Source organism: Notamacropus eugenii, chromosome 2 (assembly GCF_028372415.1).
Source record: "Notamacropus eugenii isolate mMacEug1 chromosome 2, mMacEug1.pri_v2, whole genome shotgun sequence".
Classification (NCBI taxonomy): Eukaryota; Metazoa; Chordata; class Mammalia; order Diprotodontia; family Macropodidae; genus Notamacropus; species Notamacropus eugenii.
The window spans coordinates 337,283,273-337,305,612 of NC_092873.1; the positions used below are offsets into that span (position 1 = coordinate 337,283,273).

At 40.3% G+C, this 22,340-nt stretch overlaps 1 long non-coding RNA gene across 8 annotated transcripts in view; it reads right to left on the minus strand.

Moving 5' to 3' along the window:
* Positions 1–22,340, minus strand: part of LOC140528074 (uncharacterized) — a 261,449-nt gene that overhangs the window by 27,224 nt on the left and 211,885 nt on the right. For 7 of the 8 annotated variants that reach the window (XR_011975064.1, XR_011975058.1, XR_011975063.1 and 4 more), the window contains one exon: positions 13,754–13,857. This is a non-coding gene — a long non-coding RNA (uncharacterized lncRNA). Of the gene's footprint in view, positions 1–7,451; positions 7,608–13,753; positions 13,858–22,340 lie in introns of all 8 variants that reach the window. The other variant, XR_011975060.1, reaches the window with a different exon arrangement.

Here is a 22,340-nt window from a genome sequence, read left to right on the forward strand (position 1 = left end):
TGAGGGAAAGAAAGGCTATCTTCCTCTCCCCTCCCCTCCCCTCCTCCTAGTGAAAATTATCTCATTAGTTCCAGGGCCCCTTAGAGGCCACCTTTAAATGACTCCTGTAATAGGGATTTCATAGGATTATAGGATTTAGAGTCAAAAGGAACCTTAGAGATCATCTATTCAACCTCTTAGCATTTTGGAGATTAGGGGGAAATGAGGGCTAAAGAAGGGGAAGTGACTTGCCCAAGGTCATACAACTAGTAAGGGGCAATATTCAAACCTGGGTCTTCTGACTTGACTCCTATGAGGCAGGAAGAAAGTAGACAAGGTGAAACTTAAAGGGACAATGAGGGAAAAACCCTCTATCTCTATGAATGTATGAAATGTATGAGAGTGTATATGTATGTATGTATATGCATGTGTATATGTGTGTATTTATATGTATATATGTACATATTATATATATATGTATATATATATAGACATGCACACACAAATACACATATATTTGTTGTCTAGCCATTCAGTCACATCCAACTCTTCATGACCCCACAAACTTGTCCATGAGGTTTTCTTGGCAAAGATACTAGAGTGGATCATCATTTCCTTCACCACTGTGTCCCCATTTTAAAGATGAGGAGCTAAGGCAAATAGGGGTTAAGTGAGGTGACCAGGATCACAAAGGTAGTGTCTAGGGACAGATTTGAACTCAGGTCTTCCTGATTCCAGACCTGGTGCGTGCATACACACATACATACATACATACAAAAACATATACATATCTATTCCACACATATATCTACTTAGTGTATTTGGGGTGGGGAAATTACAAAGTATTATTATGCCCCTATACTGAGTAAAGGTTCTGAATATTTTCAAGACCCATGTCTCCATAATATAATGAATAAACTCTTAACTCCAGGCATAAGGGCCTTCTCAAACAATGATGGGAATTTCTGACAGCCTAGCATGAAGTGCTTTTCACAGTAGACTCCTCACCTTGGCATTTAAAGGCAGCTGGTTCAACCTTTCCAATGCAACCTCATCTCTCACTAGCTCCTCAAACAAAACCAGTCAGGCTTGTCTTTAATACACACACACACACACACACACACACACACACACACACAATTTCTGTCACCAGGTTTTTACTCATGTTTCTCCCCCACATCTTGAATGCCCCTGGCCTCTTCCTCTCTCCATCAACTTTAATCTCATTCTGTTTTTCAAGGCCTTACTTTCCCCATAGGCTCTTTCCTCACTATTCTAGTCCATAAAGATCAGCTTCCTATAGAAGACATGTACTTTCCACATGTGAGGTGGGTTCAAATTCAGTTTCAGATACTGTCCATGTGACCTAGGGCAAGTTATCTAACTTCTAGGGGTCTCAGTTTCTTCATCTATAACATAAAATGATTAAATTAGATGATGTCCAACATTCCTCCCAGGCCTACGTTCATGACCTTATGATCTAGGACACAGGTATGCCTTCAATGATTCAATTAAGGAAATACTTATTAAATATCTTTTGTACACAAGGTACTAAAGCAAAATCTGTGCCCTTTTATTTCCTGACTCTTTGATGGTCTTCCCAAGAAGCACCCTGAAAGCAAAGTATATATTCTTTTATTATTGTAATTGCTATTTTAGTCTCTGGCAACCACAAGCACAATGTTGGGCACACATCAAGCACTTAAGAAATACCGGTTAATTTCATGAGCTGGTCTATTGCATCTCAAAATTCCTAAGGCTAATATATGATGCTCCATAAGGTTGTATATACTTTGCCAAAGGGACAGCAAAACACAGTGGGAATTCATTTATTTGGGCTATGAGGTCCAGAAAAAAAAGCACAGGAATTTGGCCCACTCAGAATTCTAGGTTGGAATCCTGCCTCTAATACTAATTAGCGGTGTGACATTGGGAAAATCCCCTCACTTCTGTGAGCCACAGTTTCCTCCTCTATGAAATAGGGACAATATTTTCCCTGTGAACCTATTATTATGAGGAAGGCAGTTTGTAAAATCTTAAAGCACTCCATATAGACACAACTTATTGCTTATTGAGTACCTCTGTGTAATAATAATGTTACTTGCAACTTATATTTGTATAGTCTTACAATTTACAGAGCATTTTCATCATAGGGACCAAATGAGATAGGTAGTACAGAGACAGAGTTGTGCTGGCAGATCTTTAACAACTGACTAGGGGAATGGAGATATATGTAGGATATACTTTTTAAGTTTTAATCTGCATAATCAATATTTCCTCCATTACTTTCTCAAGTCTAGTCCAGTTGCCCAAAGGTAATCCAGGCCATAAGTTGACAACTCATAGACAGAACAATAAATAAGGCCTGTTTTATAGCATTTGCCGACTTCCAGGATATAAGGCTGAAAATTTAATGATCAGCTTGGGTACAAGCTGGCTACAGCAAATCACTGTCAGAGAGATGAAGGAACTTGTTCAAGGTCATTATATGAGAAAGTAGGCGAGATAGGACTGGAACCATGGTCTCCTTGGTTCTTCCAGGCTAGGGTTCTTTCCACTACATCCCATCATCCCCAATGTTTCTTGTAGTGAAGTGGACTCTATTTGGTTCTTTTTTAGATAATTAATAAAGGTAAAGAACACAGAAAAGAATGCAACTTTTAGAGTTAGCCTCTCAAAATTATGGGTTCTAAACAGGAGATGTAAGGGTCAGTCAAAGCTACCCCCAAAGGATGGCTGCCTTGATTATCAATGGAATTAGCACCAGACTACTTGTGGTTCAATCATTTCAGGTATATTCAACTCTTTATGGCCCCATTTGGGGTTTTCTTGGCAAAGATACTGGAATGGTTTGCCATTTCCTTCTCCACTTCATTTTAACAGATGAGGAAACTGAGGCAAACAAGTTATGTGACTTCCCCAGGGTCACACAGCTAGTAATTGTTTGAAGCTGGATTTGGACTCAAATCATCCTGACTTTAGGCCCAGTGCTCTATCCACTGTGCCACTTAGCTGCCCTGTACCACAGTACAGGGAACAGGAACTATATCTTCCAGTCTTTGATCCTGCCAAGACCTGTTTGATCTTGGACAATGTTACTTCCCCTCTCTTAGTCTTACTTTGCTCATTTGTAAAATAAAAGGATTGGACTAGATGACCTCTTAAATAATGCCCAATTTGACTATCCCATGGTTCTGGGATTTGGGAAAGTAATATAGCACAGGAAAAAGAGAACTTACTAGTACTGGAGCCTGAAAGCCTAGGTCTGAGTCTTGGCTTTGATACACACTGGCTTAGAAAAATCAATTAATCTCTCTGTTTTCTTATTTGAAAGATGAGAATGGATGCTACATTTCCGTAAGATTATTGTGAGAAAGGCTTTATGTGAACCTCAAAGTGAGATATATGTATGTGTTGGTGTGCATAAAATAAAGGTTATTATATTATTCTAAGTGTAGGAGAATACTCATAATATGGTTTGGGCAGTCATCTTAGGAAGGAGCGTATGGCCCATTTAGCCCCATGCTAGTTTCTGGGTGTTCCCTGCAGTCTCTCCCATTCTAGCCACCAAGACTTAAGGAAGATGAATAGTAAGTGAGTGGTAAATAAATCTCTGCCCCTTCCACATTCTCACTATCCTTCTTAGACACTGTAGGGGGGACTGTTGTAGAAGCAGGGGGACTGTAGGGCAGAACACTGGGCTAGAGCTCCAGGGTATATATGACAGAATGTGGAATCCAGCTCAACTTTTTCCCTCCATCCAAACTCCCACTCCAACTCCAACTCCAGGAGTGCTCCATTGCCTTTGTGCCAACTGCTGACCTTCTCTGTCATTCCTATAAAACAGTTTGGTAAAGGAGAGACAGATAGGGAGCTGACATTTTGGAGGGAGAAGGAACTGAGAGTGGTGGTGAAGTCTGATTTTCTGCAGACCCTGATTATGTAAGATTCAATCTGGGCCTTCCCCAGAGTGCTGTAGGGCATGTGCCTAGGAAAACTTGCTGGGAATACTTTTCTAAAAAGTATTAGTGGATGGGGGGGGAGGGGAAATGGCAGGAGAGAGGTGAGGACAGGGTGAGGATTTAAATCCCTATATACTATGCCTGACCTCCAAAGAACTTTAAAAAGAGTAATTCCACCCTAACAATACACTTTACCATCCAACAAAAAAAAAAAGCAGCCACACTTTGTGACCATGTGGTTCTGGTTCTGGTTCTGGTGGCACAGCAGGCCACCAAGGAACTCTTTTGCTCTTGAACGCATAAGGTCAATGGGGCATGAGTATATGGCCCTCATGCCAGACAACTCCCTGTGTGAAATGAGTTGGTGGAGCTCCTCCTTATGCCCCTGGAATGGGCGGCCTACAACACCTGTCAGCATTAATTGGCATCCCTGGCAAAGGGCTGACAGGGCCATGGGAGTCTGAACTCCGGAGGTGGCCCCTACAGGGTAGGGCAGGACACGGGATAGAGCTCCAGGGCAAGATATGACAGAAGGCTAGGATGTAGCCCAGCTTCTCCCCTCCATCCAAGCTCTCACTCCAACCACAGAGAGGTTTAGGACCCAGGTACTCAGATTGTGAGGTTGGATCCTTTGACACTCATCTCTGATGCACATATTTCCAGGTAAGAAGAGAATGACCATGGTTCAATTTGACCTAATCCATCTCTTTTCTTTCCTCCTCATCTTTCCTACCATTTTCATCATCCCAAGGATACTATGCTGACTGAACACCTGGCAGGCCCAGAGGCATCTGAAATTGTAGCATATGGTAGAGTGAGGGTGTTAAGGAATGGGAAGCGACTGTCTCAAAGCACTGCAAAGACAGGGTGCACATAGTGAGCAAGGCAGGCTTCTGTTCCCATGACACTTTTCCTGGCAACATGTTAATAACTAACCACGGCCCAGACAGGTGCTGGCGGCTTAGCCTTAGGAGTTGTTGTTCAATACTGGAGGTGAGTCATTTCCATTTTATGAGCTCCCAGCAGGCTGAGTCACCAGGGGCTGACCCTTTCACACAGACACTACATACCTTGGCACAATGACATTTGCATCAATGACTGATAGACCCACATGCTTCACAGGCCCTGTGGGCTCCATGCAGGAAGAGGTCCTCACTGGACAGAGTACACTAGGTGGAACTCCACTATCTCAAAGACATATAGCCCCTGCATATCCCTAATGTTGGCAGCTATGCTGAGTTCCTACATTAAAAAAAAATTAGATAGGTAGGTAGCAGACAGATAGAGATAGACAGATAGACAGATAGATAGATAGATAGATAGACAGACAGACAGACAGACAGACAGACAGACAGACAGACAGACAGATAGATAGATAGATAGATAGATAGATAGATAGATAGATAGATGATAGATAGATAGATAGATAGATAGATAGATAGAAAGATTCTTAAGCAGTGTTTGAGATCTAGCACACCAGACTCCAGAGGAACTCACCCATTCCTGCTGATTGGTATAGCTTCTAAATGCCTTCTGTTTCAATTTCTAAGCATGTTCCTTCCCTCCTCCTCAAACCTGGGGATCTGAAAAGATGCTCTCCTTGGATCTAAGTTACTATATTGCAATGGGACCCTCTGAAAGATCTGATCTGAAGGCAGTCTCAGCTGGAGAGAAGCTGAAGGTGAATGTACTCGGCCACGGCAAAGGGGCTGAATGTATAACAGAATTCAGAAAGCAAAAACCTTCCTGAACCTCTCTCCTTTTCATAGATGCTTGGATAGAGGTCATATCAACTAAGAAGGCCAGACACATGGACACTTTGGACATATCTGGACTTCTCCCACCTACATGTAGCCTCTATTTAAAAAAAAAGGTTGAGGATTTTCTGGGGTTTTTTTTAAAATCAGAAAGTTCCCTTGTTATCTGATTTCTAAAGTTGACAATAAACAGATTGTATCAGTCTAGTGAACAGAGCAGTGAGGGATGGGGCAGCTGATTGGCACAGGGGATAGAGCTGTGAGCCTGGAATCAAGAAGACCTGAGTCGAAATCTGACCTCAGACATTTATGAGCTGTGTGACCCTGGGCAAGTCAATTGACCTCTGTCTACCTCAGTTTCCTCATCCATGAAATGAGGATAATAGGGTTGTTATGAGAATCAAATATGTGTAATATGTAATTATTCTAACAGGTAATATTTGTAAAGCCCATAGCATAGTGTCTGACACATAGTAGGTGTTATGTAAATTATTATTATTCATCGTATTATTAATTAACTATTACTATTACTAATGATTGGTGAAGTAAATGATGAGATAGGCAAATGGCACAGGCTTTTTCATGAAAAGATGAAAACAAAGCAAGAAAAATGACATGGGAGGTTAAAGGACAGCTAAGTGTGTCAGAAAAGCCAATCATTAGCCAGCCATTCGCGTTTTGGGGTGAACTCCACTGGCTTAGCCACACCAATTCCTCTTTCAGTAAGCTTTATCCTCTCCTACCCACCCCAGTTTCCATCTATCATTTATCAGAAGGTACCTCATTCTGTTCGAGTAGAGGCCTGAAGGTGCACCCCACAAATGGAGACCCCCAGACTTTTCAATCTTAACTTTTAAACACCTCTTGCCAAGACCAGGTCTCTGAACTGTCCTCCTCTGCACGTGCGTCTTATATACATCAGCTACAGAAACAGTTCAGCTAAGCCGCAGGTTTATCACAAAGGGGAAAGAGAGGCCACAAGCAGAGAAAGAATCCCCATTCCCCAGGGCCTGGCACCTGGAGAACAAATGAGTCATTAGGTCAGGCCATGATATCCTGGGATGAGGTGGGTAGGAGTGGGGGGAGAAGGTACCAAAATGACATGTACTAAGGTGACTCACATTTGGGCACAGAGAGTGAATGTTCAGTCTTCTTGTCCTCAGGGTCAGTCACTCTGACAATGAGGTCATCCCTGCCACCACTCAGAACCAACATTCTGTTCTTCTTTCTCCCAACAGTTCCCCTTCCCACCCACCCACCCCTACATCCCTTCTATTGACCATGGAGGCTCTGGATACCAGTTTGAGTGCCAGCTTCACCAATGAGTCACTGTGTGATCTGAGAGAGACCTCAGCTTCTCTGTCTATAAGGTGGGCATCATAACTCCTACTTTTCTCACAGAGGTATTCTAAAGCTATGGACGTTATTGATATTATTAATCATAGACGTTGAAGAGTTAAAAGAAATCATTAAATCTAAGCTTGACACAAATCATGAATCTCATTTAAATTTCCCCAAAAGGCTTAACCCAAAACGAGCTTTGCTTGAAGAGCTCCAGTGACAGAAAACTCAGTCTCCTGAGGTAATCTATTCCTCTTTAAATAATAGCATTTAAATTGTGCATTAAGATCCACAAATAGTTTTATACATTTTCTTTCATGTAATCCTCACAACAAGCCAGGAAGGCAGGTTCTATTACTATACCCATTTGACAGAAGAAGAAACTAAGAGTAGGAGAGGTTGAATAACTTACCCAAGGTCATGCAAACCAGTAAGTATTTGAGGCAGGATATGAATGCAGGTCATCTTGACTCCAAGTCCAATGTTCTACCCACTAATACAGCTTCCCTTCTATCACACAACAATCCATTTCATTTTAACTTCTTCCCATTGGTCCTAATACTTCCCTCTAGAACCGGGCAAAACAACAAGTTTAATCCCTCTTCAGATGCTTGAAGGTGGCTTTCACATTCTAAGTCTGCTTTAAGTTAAACATCTGTATTCCCTCCCAAGAATCTTTGTATGCCATGACTGCAAGTATCCCCACCATTCTGGCTGCTTCCTTCTGGATACGCTCCAGTTTGTCAATGTCCTTAAAATGTGGTACCCAGAACTGTATGTGATTGTGTTGTTACAGTTCAGTCATTTTCAGTCAAGTCCAACTCTTCTTAACCCTATTTGGGGTTTTCTAGGTAGAGATACTCAAGTGGTTCACAAATTCCTTCTACAGCTCATTTTTACAAATAAGGAAATGGAGGCAAACAGGGTGAAGTGACTTGCCCAGGGTCACACAGCTAGTAAGCGTCTGAGGTCAGATTTGAACTCAGGAAGATTAATCTTCCTGATCCCAAGCCAGGACTCTATGCACTATGGTGCCACCTTGCCACCCTTGGATAGACAAGATACTTGTAGACTGGTAGTAGATACTACCACCTGCCTCACATTCTGAACTTCATTTTTTACTCACACTATCTAAGATCACAGACTTTTAATATGGTAACTCATGGCTGACTTGAATGGGACACAAGATTCCCAAGAACTCCTAGGTCTTTTTTGAGTGAACTACTTTCTAGACCCATCCTTCTCACCCCAAGTATATACCTTCTATGGCTGAAATTTTGAACCAAATATAAGACTATTCAGTGCTAAGCAAAAGCACTTACATAAATGCAAGGTAATCATGCTAGTTACAAGCAATAAGGCAGAGCGTTGAGCTCAAAGTCAAGAATTGGGCTCAATGTGACTCTGAGCAAGTGCCTTTATCTCCCTGTGCCTCAGTTTCCTCATCTGTAAAACATGGCCTGTAATACCCATAGTACCTACCTACCTGTCAGGGTTACTATGAGGTTCAAGTAAGATAAAAGTACATAAGTGTTTTGTGGGAAGCTAGTGGCACAGTAGGTAGAGTGGTGGGCCGAGAATCAGGAAGACTCATCTTCCTGAGTTCAAATCTCAGACACTTACTAGCTATGTGACCTTGGCCAAGTCACTTAACCCTGTGTGCCTAAGTTTCTTCATCCGTAAATTGAGCTACAGAAGAAAATAGTAAAACATTCCAGTATTTTTGCCAAATAAAAAAAAATGGGTCACAAAGAGTCAAACACAACTGAACCAACTGAACAAGGTATATAAATATTAACTATTATTATTAAAAAAATATTTAAAGTGTCCTGAAATGTTGATAAGTGTGAGCTCCCTTGCCACCCATCTCTAAAAGCCTGGGTCCTATGAGTAGAATATTTATATTAAGTACAAGATGATCAGGAAAACATTCTAGGAGAAAAACTATTTGAGGAACTTAGAGAATCCACTCAGAAAAAAAATCATGACCTCAGAAGGAAGATTCTGAAAATGAGCTTTTCATTTCAAATCCTCCCTTCCTTTCATCAGCTTTTCCAAGAGTACTACCACATTCTCCTAGCATCACTACAGGTGGAGATGCACCAAGAAAACTCCTGGTGTTACTGAGTCACTACAACTGGGAGACTCTGTCTGGTTTAGCATCTCTGGGATTAGGGGGGCAGAAAATTCCATGAAACAAATGCACTAGATGTGATCCCCTTAGAGGTATGTGGTTTTCAAGATAACCACTATTATCAAGGGACATTTCTCAAGAAACCAACTCGGCAGACTATTGGCTCTCTACAGAGAACCACTCTGACTTGGCTTAGGAGTCAATGAGTTGAAAAGACACAGATACTGACTCAGAAAACTTTTGGGATCTTAAGACTAAATCCTAAGCCCTTTCTCACTCTGTTCTATGCTTAGCCAAAGGACACCAAAGGGTAAGAAGAAAATTATTTCATGAGTTTCTCCAGTTTTTCAATTCCACAAAGAATGAACCAAAATCTTCAGTTTCTACTTGAGGAGCAGGAGAACATGGGTCAAGTGGAGAAGAATGGGGATGGGAAAGGTTGGGAGATTCTATTCAAGGACCAAAGGAGGAAGACATCCATCACCTGACTAAGGCAGCAACCATTAGCAGTTCCATTTTTGACAATTCTGTGGCATAAGAAGGCCACTGTAACAATTCACTGGTCATATATCTCCCTTTGAGAGACAGTGGTAGAGAGGTAGGCCAGTCTTGGGGTCAAGAAGATTTGGGCTCATGTTCCACCTCTCATATATATTAGCTGAATGACTATGCTTTTATCACTTAACTTCTGTATCCTAGACAACATTCTAAGTCTTTAAGTTATGGAAGAGTTGTTGAGTTTCATAAGGGAGGGGGCATCTAGATGGCACAGTGGATAGAGTACCAAGCCTGGAGTCAGGAAGATTCCTCTTCCTGAATTCAGATCTGGCCTCAGACAAGTACTTACTAGCTGTGTGTGTTCGTCCTTCATTGCCGAAGAACACCATACCATCAGAGAAATGATGATATGACTTGCACTTGACTTTGTTTTGAGTGAGGGAGGGCTGTGCACGTCACCAGCCTCACTTCTCCTCCAGAGCCATCTGAATCCAGTGACTAGATAATCATTAGGATGACCCAGGATGAGGCAACTGGGGGGGTTAAGTGACTTGCCCAAGGTCACACAGCTAGTGAGTGTCAAGTGTCTGAGGTGAGATTTGAACTCAGGTCCTCCTGACTCCTGCACTGGTGCTTTATCTACTGCACCACCAAGCTGCCCCTACTAGCTGGGTGACCCTGGGTAAATCACTTCACCTGCTTGCCTCAGTTTCCTCATCTGTAAAATGAGCTGGAGAAGGAAATGGCAACCACCAATATCTCTGCCAAGAAAACTCCAAATGGGGTCATGAAGAGTCAGACATGACTGAAAAAGGATTGATCCACAGCAACAATAAGGGAGGGAAATTTTCAGAGTGGCCATTCTTCATGACAATGAAGACACAAAGATGACACAGATGCAGACAACAAAAAGAGACTAACATTGCTCTACCACTTCTCCCAACAGGTACTTCCCTTTTCTCTAGATGTTTCAATGGATACAGTGCTGGCCCTGAAGTCAGAAAGACTTGAGTTCAAATTCAGTCTCAGGTGCTCACTGGGCAAGTGTGACACTGGGCAAGTCACTTCACTGATTTACCTCAGTTTCCTCATCTGTAAAATGGGAATTACAATATCACCTACCTCCCAAGATTTTTGTGAAGGTCAAATGAGATAATGCTTACAAAGTGCTTACTACAGTGCCTGGCACATAGTAAACATTATATAAAAGTTAGCTATCATTATTGTTATCATTATTTCTTTCTGCCTCTCCCTTACCCCTTCTTTTCTTTCTATGCCTTCAGCCATTCGCAGATGTTGCTTAATTTCACTAGCAGCACTCAGGCTTAGGGAATTTAGTGACACCTGTTTTGGGTTATGAGGCCAGGTTACCATGGGTGGAGGCCCTTGTCTGGGAAGCCAAACCTCCCAGGGTTTAATCATCAGGAAATGACATCATTGATTCCAACCAACCAGCACATGCCAGCAGACTGCTCCTAACCACTAGTAATAACATCCAACTCCATTCCATTCTGATTTAAAGGATTTTGAGCAGATGAGACATCAGTGCTCCTTGGATAGTCTCCCTTCTTCTACTGTGTCTTACCCTCATGGCCTCATGGTTTAAACACCTAAACTATGGCAGAGTACAAAAGAAGGCTGGGTTCAGGATCTAAGAATCAGGGTTCAAATTCTGTCTCAATTCCTATCTCTGCCACTTCATAGCTGTATGGCCATGGGCAAGTCATTTAACCTCCATGTTCCTCAGTTTCTCTACCTAAAAGTGGGGATTTATAAGACCAGCAATATTATCTACTTCTCTGGGTTGTTGTAGGGCTCAAACAAGAAAATTTGCATATAAAATGTTTTGTAAATTACAAAACTCTACGTAAATGCAAGTTATTGTAATTATTACTTTCATTACAGATGCCCCTTTATGTGCAATGAAGGTGGTAGATGGATATAAATATGGTGGAGGTGGGGGTGGAGGGGTGGCTGTCATCAAGAAAGCAAGAGCCGTGACTTATTTGGAAATCCCCCTGGAATCATTCATTAACTTCTCTGTCCTTTCCTCCCCCAATTCGCCTTACCCAGGTAACTCTAGATAATCAACAAATCCCAGAAAGAAGATCTCTAAGAGACATTTTCCCCTCTTGACTCATCCCACAGACAGTTCATCAGCACCATCCAGGAAACAACCATTGGGTACAAAATTCTGTACTTAATGCTATGTGGTGGGGGTGAGGAAAAGAAACAGAAGAAACAAAAGACAAGGTCCTCTAGAAGGAAGTTGGAAAGATAAAAAAAGAGCATGCATGTATGGAATTACTGAAGAGCCTATTTATAAAATGCCACATATATAGATATGGATAGATATGAGTGTGTGTGTATAAATTAACTGAATACAGTCACACACTGCTGAGGTCTTGCCTATTAACCAGCAATTAGCTAGATAAGGTCTTCTTGGAGAAAGGAGCTTTGAATTGTTCCATGAAAGTTCTGAGGCCATGAATGGTGAAAGAAGCCTGGTGAGAGTGTTCTAAGCAGAGCAAGTTGGATACCTAGCCAATAAGCTTGAGATTTTATTAATGGAGACTTCCAAAGGCCAGATGGAGCATTTAGATCATCAGACAATAGGTACTTCAGTTTCCTTATCTGTAAAAATGAATTGTAGAAGGAATCTGTGAACTATTCGAGTATCTGCCAAGAAGTGGGATTAGGAAGAGTCAGACTGGGTTCTTAACCAACAGGTTGACATGATGAAAATTGAATTTGAGGAAGGTCTTCCTGGTAGTCTTGTGTAGAATTGATTAAGTTCTGGTGAAGGAAGAGGGCCTGGAAATTCAGAAAGACTGCTGCAGTATGCTAGGGGGAACTAAGAAAGTGGCAGTGGGCCCAGGGAAGATGGGATAAAGTTGATAAATATTGGAGACAAAGAATTGGAAAGATTCAGTAATGAATTAGGGCAATGAAAAAAATATCCTTTTGCAAGAAGGAATGAAGCAAGTAGTGAAAATGGACAAGTCTGTGTTATTTATACCAAATCTACCCAGGTTCTGGGCTTTGAATTAAATAAGAAATGATACTGTTAAAGATGTGGGAATAAAACCCACAATTCTGACCTAGAGCTACAGGACAACTGCTGTAGACTAAGTATTGATGTATATTTACTTACCACTGGTAAATCCAGTCCCTGCAATCAGACATCTCACTCCTCTCTGCCCAAACTTTATTTTATGAGGACCAAACTTAACTTAATGTAACTCAAGAATGCCTAGAGATCCTCTTTGATCTCACAGAAAAACTCTTCCTTTATGCAAGGGGAAATCTGCAAAGAGATCTATTCTTGATCAACATAGAGGAAAATAGACAATTTCTTGAGAAGACGAAGAAAAATTGAACTGCTTGCTTTAAGAAGTAATGAATTTCCCATCACAACACATGCAGCCAGTCAGTCAACAAGTTCTTACTTGTGTGCCACACATACACCCAGTCCTTGCCCCTCAAGAGGGAGATTCTAATGAGGAAGACAGCATATAAATAGCTAAGCAAATGTAAATATATGTATATATATATATACATATATATGTGTATATATATATATATATATATATATATATATATATATACACATATATATATGCAGGTAGAAGGTCATCTGAAATGGAGAGATTAGAACATTTGTTAGGAATGTTTTTTACAGGATTTCTGTTCAGGTATGGGCAGGACTAGAATATTCCTTTTGACTTGAATATTCCTTTGAAGGTATCAGATGGAATCTCCTTCATCTAAAGAGGTATTCTAGATGATTGAAAATACCTGATCAAAGTTCTACATGGTTCTAAATGGCAACTCCAAATTCTCAGTAACCCAAAACTTGTATTAGGAGATGGTTCAGAGAGGCATAGAAAGCAAGATGGCCCAAATGAATCATCAACGCTTTAAAAAAAATGGTCTATTTCCAGAAATGCTCTTTACTGCCCAACAGCAAGACACCCTGACATTCATTTTATCTGAGGTCAAGGGTAGGAATAGTGAGGGAAGAGGTTCAAATGAAGTCACCAGGGCCTTAAAAGATACCAACCATAAAGTGTATAGCATACCTTATTCTCTTGCGTAAAAATCACTGTTGTACAAGGGCAATACTCTTCATCTTTTGGATTAAAGCATCATGTCTGGCACATCTGCCACAATCTTCTGAGTTCAACTGGAAAAATAAGGAGAAGACATGAAAATTATGCAAAGACACTAAATAACAAAAAACAAAATTCATCTCCAAATCAAAACTTGGAAAAAATGGTCCACCTTGACAAAGAAATGGCAGCTTAATGGTTATGGGAATGGAGAGAAACACTGTGTAACAAGAACCAATAGGACTTAAAAATATCACTGCCAGTTATATATCAAGAATTAAAGTCCTCTCCATCCTACCTTCAGATGTCACATCCTATTTATTTTCACTTAACCTGTAAATTCTTCTTGCCCTACCTTCCTGCCAATGCAAAACCATTCCTTCATCAGAAGGAACATCACACCTCAAGCTCAGATTTGGTATTACTACCTGAAGATGCATATTTGGTTAGGCAGCCTTCACAAGACTAGACAGGATGTCAAGAACTCCCTAGCCAAACCAGTTCCCTATCCATATAGTTTAAAAATCTAAGGTGCAGAATGCTATTGAAGAAAATGTTATTACATTTGTTTAGTAATATTTTATTGATGTTTTTTGATTTTACATCTCTGTATTTCCAGACACATTGTACTCTCACTCACCATCCATGAAGCCCTTCCTTGGAACAAAGAAATAAAGTTGATTAAAATCAACCAATTCAGTCAGATAATGTATGCGATATGCTATTCCCTTAGTCTGCTACCTTTCTACTGAAAGGAGAGAGATATGTTCCCTCCTCTCATCTCTTCTCCAAGATCAAGACTGGTCATTATAATTACTTAACATGAAGCTTCATTTTAGCATTCCTTTCATGATTTATTTACCTATTATATTTATTGCCCTCCTAATTCTGCTTACTTCGCTATGCACTAGTTCACATAAGTCTTCCAATGTTTCTCTGAACTGCTCATATTCATCACTTCTTACGGCGATAGAATTCTTCATGACACTTACATACCATAATTTGCTTATCCATCCAACTACCAATGGACAGCCATTTTGGTTCCAGTTTTTTACAACTACAAAACTCTCTCCTATTACTTTTTTGGGGTATGTATGCAGCATTTACCTCTGTCTTTGAATCTCTAAGTTAAAAGGATGAACGGTGTAGTGATTTTTCTCAAATAATTCTAATCATCTTCCAGAATGATTTAGTCCCGTTTTCAGCTCCACAAACAGCATATTAGTGTGTCTATCTTCCAAACAGCATCCAGGGTTGACTATTTCCATTTTGTGTCATCTTTGTCAATTTGCAGAGTGTGCAACCATGGTTATTTATTTTGCTTAATTTATCTCCTTAGTGCTCTAGGCCACAGAACCAAATTTGACCCTCAAAACTCCCAACAGCAAGTTGAACCCGATTAAAATATCAAAGAAAATATATAAAAATTGTAATATAACCCAGAGAGGTGGTAACTTACCCAATGTTAGCCAGCTAATCTGTGGCAGAACCAAGATAATCAATCAGATTTTCTTACTGGATTCCATGCTATTTCTACTATACCAGGTTACCTCTATGGCTCTAGGGTGATAATGGGTCTCTAAGGGGTTAAGGTTATTCCTAAAGTGATCAGATGCCCTCAGACTCTTCTCTTCTTTCTTGTACACAAACCAAAAGATATAATCCTTCCCAGGGAGGGTGAGAGAGCTTGGCCCCCACAGGCCTCTGGCCTCCATTTTTGCCAGTCTTGCCTGAAGACTCTGACTGCCTCAGCCCTGGACTCTTCACCGTATAAGCTCTGCTAAGACCACCCTGGCGAAGTCTACCCCTGTTCTCCCAGCATCAGAAGTCAGAGACAGCCATGGTGACTGCTGTTGGCCACTTGCCCCACTATAGTACACCAGATGCTAGACCTCTGAGGGATCCCAGTGACCTAGAAAAACCAAATTCAGCTCCCCAAGGCCTTTAACGACAACAACAAAAACCCCCACCCTTCAAAACACACACACACACACACACACACACACACACACGAACACACACACCCTCCACCCTTCAAGACGTCCCCCCTCAATATCTCATAAAGAATTGTGAATCAGACACCACCTGGTGGTTCACGACTCAAATACAAAATAAAAACAAAAACAAAACAAAACCAAGAAAAAAAGAAACGCCAAACTTTGGCCAAGATGGATTTGCTCTCTGAAAAGGGTAGGAAATGGTCTCCTGGGTAAAGGCCAGAAGACAAATATATTCACAGACATTTCCCAAGGTTCCCACCCCTCAGGAATCAACAAAGCACAAAACTTAGTGGAGCCTATGGAGAATGGCAGGGACAGAAGGGGAAAAGATGCATATCAAGCGTAAGAGTCTCTAACCTATTCCATAAGGGAAACCCCTACCTCTGATGAACTATAGACATTGAAAGGGAGTCCTTTTCTAAGACCTCTTTTTAATAGGCTCAGAAGTAGGGTGGGTCAATTTCCATCAGAGTTCTCCCCAAGTCACTGTAATACCAAACCACTGGACAACTTCCATAGAACTTCTAAAATTGTCTTCTGGGACAATGCCTCACTTGAGTCTTCATCCATATCATGTCATGAAGCTAGGCACACCTTTCCTTTAGCTTTCCACTCCCAGCACTGTAACAAGCCTTCTCCCTGAGCAAATTAAACAGGGCTCTTGGTGCTTTGGGTCTGGTTCTGATTAGGAAGTACCCAAGAAAGCATCTTCATTCACTACAATTACATGAGGAGGGGGAGGAGTACTAAAGATCAAACATATTCATTCTTTCTTTCTCTCTCTCTCTCCCTTTCTCTCTCTCTCTCTCTCTCTCTCTCTCTCTCTCTCTCTCTCTCTCTCTCTCTCTCTCTCTCTCTCTCTCTTTCTCCCTTCCCTCTTCTACCTCACCTTTGTTCTTTCTATCTTTCTGTCTGTCTGTCTGAGCCCCTGGAGCAAAAAGGCCCAACATACATCACACCCAGCCCTATAAAAGATAATTACACAATCTGATCTGGCAAATTAGTCCAGCTGAACAGTCTAATTCTCACAATGAATTCCAGGGTTGGAACAGCAAGTAAAATTAACCTGAAGTTTTATTGGGACATGCCCCAGGGTCAGGATTAGGGCTTTCTGTTGAGACAGGGTAGAAGGGGCCTCTCTCCTCCATTATACCTTGGTTTGGCCTGTAGAGGGGCATATGGCAATAGAGGGATCTACTATCTTACTCCCCATCCTACTCAACATACAACTAAATAGGCAACTAAATGAAGTAGCAAATAAAGGAAGGCATATGCCATAAGGCAAACAAACAAAAAATGGATCATTCCAAGTTCCATATACTCAACAGGAGACACTTACCTGATACAAGATAAACAAAAAACCACTGGCATTCCCAGATGGCAATTTACCCTCCTAATTGCTTTGGTATAATAATGTAATGTTTACTCAAAGAGAAACACAAATATACATTTCTCTACATACATATACACATGAACTTCCCTTCCTTTTTTCATCTTCAAGAATTCTTCCAAGAGAATATATTTGTTAACAGCATGTCATTGCCCATCTACTTAGCTCATTAAAAAGCTGGATCACCTAAGAATTGCTACCACAAGGAATCAGCAGCCTTTATGAATGCTGAAAATAAAACCTGGCAAGAAGATGTAGAAAAATAAATTTCAAAATAACTATACGATATGTATGTAATATCTGGAAGTCCATTTACCATATGACCACAAAACATTCTTTACAGAAATAAAAACAGATTCAACTAATCAGAGAGATATTAATTGTTTATAGTTAGTGCCAATAAAATAAAAATTATCTTACTACCTAAATTAATATATGATTCAAATTACCAAAAAATATTTTATAGAACTAGAACAAATAATAACGAAAATCATCTGGAAAAACAAAAGACCAAGAATCTCAAGGGAAATAATGAAGAACACTTTGAAGGAAGGACCTACCAGATTTTACATTATTCTACAAAGCATTAAAATTATTTGATACTGGTTAAAAGAAAAAAGGAAGGTCAAACCATGAACAAATAAAGCATGAAAGACCCATAAACAATCAAATGTATTAGGAGAGTGTTCAGTAAACCCAAGAACTTCAGCTACTAGAATAAGGACTCACTATACAACAAAACTCCTGGAAAAACTGGAAAGCAGTATGGTAGAAAAGAGATGAATCCTGATGTCTCATACCATATACCATAAAAAGTTCCAAATGACTATATTATCTAGCTATGAAAGGTCATATCAGGGGTGGAGCCAAGATGGTGGAGTAGAAAGATGCACATACTCTTGCTCTTCCCCCACAGCCCAGAAAACACCTGTAAAAATGACTCTAAACAAATTCTAGAGCAGCAGAAGCCACAAAATGACAGAGTGAAAGAGATTTCCAACCCGAGGTAGCCTGGAAGGCTGAGAGGAAAGGTCTATCATACAGGGTGTGGAGCGAAGCACAGTCCCTGGAGCCCAGCCCACCCTTGGTGGCATGGCACCAGCAGGAACAGGACCAGAACAGGCCTCAGGGCCAGAATCCCCAGCAGCAGCAGAGGTTCTCAGATTCCTCAACCCACAAATGCCAAAGACAGCTTCAGAGGTCAGTGAGAAACCTTTTTCATCTGGGTGAGAAGGGAGCAAGGTCCTCCCCTGGCCCTGGCCCCAGGCAGCGGCTGCAGTGGCAGTGGTGGCAGCAGCATCCATTTTTGGAGCCCTTGGCCTAAAGCCCCTGGGGGAGTTGAGCTACTTATCTGGGTCTCAGTCCTGAGTGGCGGCCCTGGGGTGAGAAAGAGTGCTGGCTGACATGGTGGAGCTGGTGGAGGCTCTGGAAAGGAAATTCTACTTGCAGATCCTGGGCAGAAAAACTTTGGTAGCTCTCAGACCAGAGCACAGGCCAAGAGAGGAGTAAACTCCTCTCCCTTGATTGTGCCACCTTCGAGGAACTGAGAACTTACAGGTCTCCAGAGTATACCCCCCTCTTGACAAAGGACTCAAAATTCAAGTAACTGGCTGGGAAAATGCCCAAAAAAAGGGGAGAAAATAAGATGATAGAAGGTTACTTTCTTGGTGAACAGGTATGTTCTTTCATTCTCTCAGATGAGGAAGAAAAATGCTTACCATCAGAGGAAGACATAAAAGTCAAGGCTTCTGCATCCAAAACCTCCAAAATAAATGTGTAATGGTCTCAGGTCATGGAAGAGCTTAAAAATGATGTTGAAAATCAAGTAAGAGAAGGGGAGGAAAATTGGAAAGAGAAATGAGCTCAATGCAAGAAAATCATGAAAAGTAAGTCAACAGCTTGCTAAAGGAAATGCTGAAGAAAATAACATCTTTAAAAATAGACTAACTCAATTGGCAAAAAAGGTCCAAAAAGTCAGTGAGGAGAAGAATGCTTTAAAAAGCAAAATTAGCCAAATGAAAAGGAGGTTCAAAAGTTCACTGAAGAAAATAGTTCTTTAAAAATTAGAATGGAGTAGATGGAAACTAATGACTTTATGAGAAACCAAGAAATTACAAAACAAAACCAAAAGAATGAAGAAATGGAAGATAATGTGAAATATCTCATTGGAAAAAAAAACAGATCTGGAAAACAGACCCAGGAGAGACAATTTAAAAATTATGGGACTACCTGAAAGCCATGATGAAAAAAAGAGCTTAGAATGATATTCTAGAACCAGAGGGCAAAATAAATATTGAAAGAATCCATCGATCCCCTCCTGAAAGAAATCAAAAAAGAGAAACTCCTAGGAATATTGTAGCCAAATTCCAGAGTTCCCAGGTCAAGGAGAAAATATTGCAAGCAGCTAGAAAGAAACAATTTGAGTATTCTGGAAATACAATCAGGATAACACAAGATCTGGCAGCTTTTACATTAAGGGATCACAGGACTTGGAATATGATATTCCAGAAGTCAAAGGAACTAGGATTAAAACCAAGAACCACCTACCCAGCAAAACTGAGTATAATACTTCAGGGAGAAAATGGTCATTCAATGAAATAAAGGACTTTCAAGCATTCTTGATGAAAAGACTAGAGTTAAATAGAAAATTTTACTTTCAAACACAAGAATCAAGAGAAGCATGAAATGATAAATAGGAAAGAGAAATCATAAGGGACTTTCTAAAGTTTCTAAAGTTGAGCTGTTTACATTCCTACATGGAAGGGTAATATTTGTAACTCTTAAAACTTTTCTCCATATTTGGGTAGTTGGAGGGATTACAGACAGAGAGCACAGGGTGAGTTGAATAGGAAGAGATGATATGGATGATATTTGAAAAAATAAAATTAAGGGGTGAGAGAGGAATATATTGGGAGGAGAAAGGGAGAAATGGAATGCGGCAAATTATCTCTCATAAATGAGGCTAGAAAAAAGCTTTCTCAATGGAAGGGAAAAGGGGGGAAGTGAGAGGGAAAAAGTGAAGCTTACTCTCATCACATTTGGCTTAAGGAAGGAATAACATGTACATTCAATTTGATATGAAAATCTATCCTACACCACAGGAAAGTATGGTGGAAGGGGATAAGTGAGGAGTGTGGGGGGATGATAGGGCAAATGGGAGGAGGGGGTAATTAGAAGTAAACACTTTTGGGGAGGGACACAGTCAAAAGAGAGAATAGAATAAATGGGGGGGCAGGATTGGATGGAGAGAAATATAGTTAATCTTTCACAACATGACTTTTAAGGAAGTCTTTTCCATAATTACACATGTATAACCTATATTGAACTGCTTGCCTTCTCAGTGGGGATGGGTAGGGAGGGAGGAAGGGAGAGAAGTTGGAACTCAAAATTTTAGGAACAAATATTGAGAATTGTTTTTGCATGCAACTGGGAAATAAGAAATACAGATAATGGGGTATAGAAATTTATCTTGCCCTACAAGACGAGAGAAGATTGGGAGAAGGGAAGGCAGGGGTGTCATAGATGCGAGGGCAGATTAGGGGAAGGGGTAATCAGAATGTATGGTGTTTTGGGGTGGGGGGGAGAGATAGGGAGAAAATTTGTAACTCAAAATCTTGTGGAAATGAATGTTGAAAACTAAAAATAAATAAACATTAAAAAAAAGGTCATATCACCAAAAGCTAGAGGAGCAAGAAAGGAAACAGTTTTCATAATTGTAGATGAAAAAACATCAAATAAGAAACAAAGAGGATCACAGAAGATCAAATGGATTAATTCAAATTTTTATTTAAAAGTTTTACACAAACCTATTGTAGACAAAGATACTTATCTTATATCTATCTATCTTATAGATAAGGATATGTTATAAATAATGATGTGAAAAGAGGTTCATTTCCAGAATTAGGATATCTGAATTAAGAATCCTTACTCTTATGTAGTGGAATGTTACTATGCTATTGAGAAACAGTAACAACACTGACAACAACTAACATTTATATAGTGCTTACTATGTGTTAGGTGCTTTACAATTATTATACCACTTAACCTTCACAATGACCCTGGGAGGTAGGTACTATTATTACCCTCATTTTACAGATAAGGAAACTGAGGCAAACAGAAGTGAAGTGACTTGCTCAAGGTCACACAATTGGTAAGTCTGAGGTCTTCTTGGAACTCAGGTCTTCCTGATTCCAGGTCTAGAATTCTATCCACTGCTGGATAGATGAAATAAATAAAATGTAGATAGATAGATAGATAGATAGATAGATAGATAGATAGATAGATAGATAGATAGATAGATAGATAGATAGATAGGCAGACAGATAGACAGATAGACGGATGGATGGATGGATGGATGGATGGATGGATGGATGGATGGATGGATGGATGGATGGATGAATGAATGAATAGAATGATGAAAGTGAGGAATTGAGAGCAGTAGAAGGCAGTTGGAATATAGGGTATGGAGTAGTGAATAGAGCTAATGAAGAGCTGCATTCAAATCCTGCCTCAGACTAGCAGTGTGGCCCAGAGCAAGTCACTTAACGTCTCTAATGTCTCAGTTTCTTTACCTGTAAAACAAGGGAGTTGGACTTGATAGCCTCTGAGATTCCATAATCCTAAAGCTTTTGTGAATTGATGTAAATAAAGTAAGCAGAACCAGGCAAATAAGATATACAATCATGACAAAAGAAAAGAAAAACAAAACTGAACGTTGTAATTAAAATGACCAAGCTAGTCCCACAAAGGATAAGAAAATGAATCTCCTCCCTTCTTTGAGGAGGTGTGGGACTATGGATGTGCAATATTGCATATTCTGTCAGACTCTGCTGGCCCACTGGTTATTTTTGTTGAACTGTTTTCCCCTCCTTTTCCTTTTTATTATTTGACACAAAAGATGGGGTCTCTTTATAGGAAAGGGAGGGAGGGAATTAAAAGTTTGAAAATGAAAATGACGTAAAACCAAAAATATCAATAATTTTTAAAGAACTCTGGTTCTTCTACTAATCAGCTGTGTGACCTTGGACAGGTCATTTTAACCAAATTTCAGTTCAATCACCTAGGTCCTTTCCAGCTCCTAGGCACTAATAGGTGATCCTAGTAGATCCTGTACAAATGCTTATTCCCTTCCTTTCCTGACCACAAATTATATATACCTATTTAATAT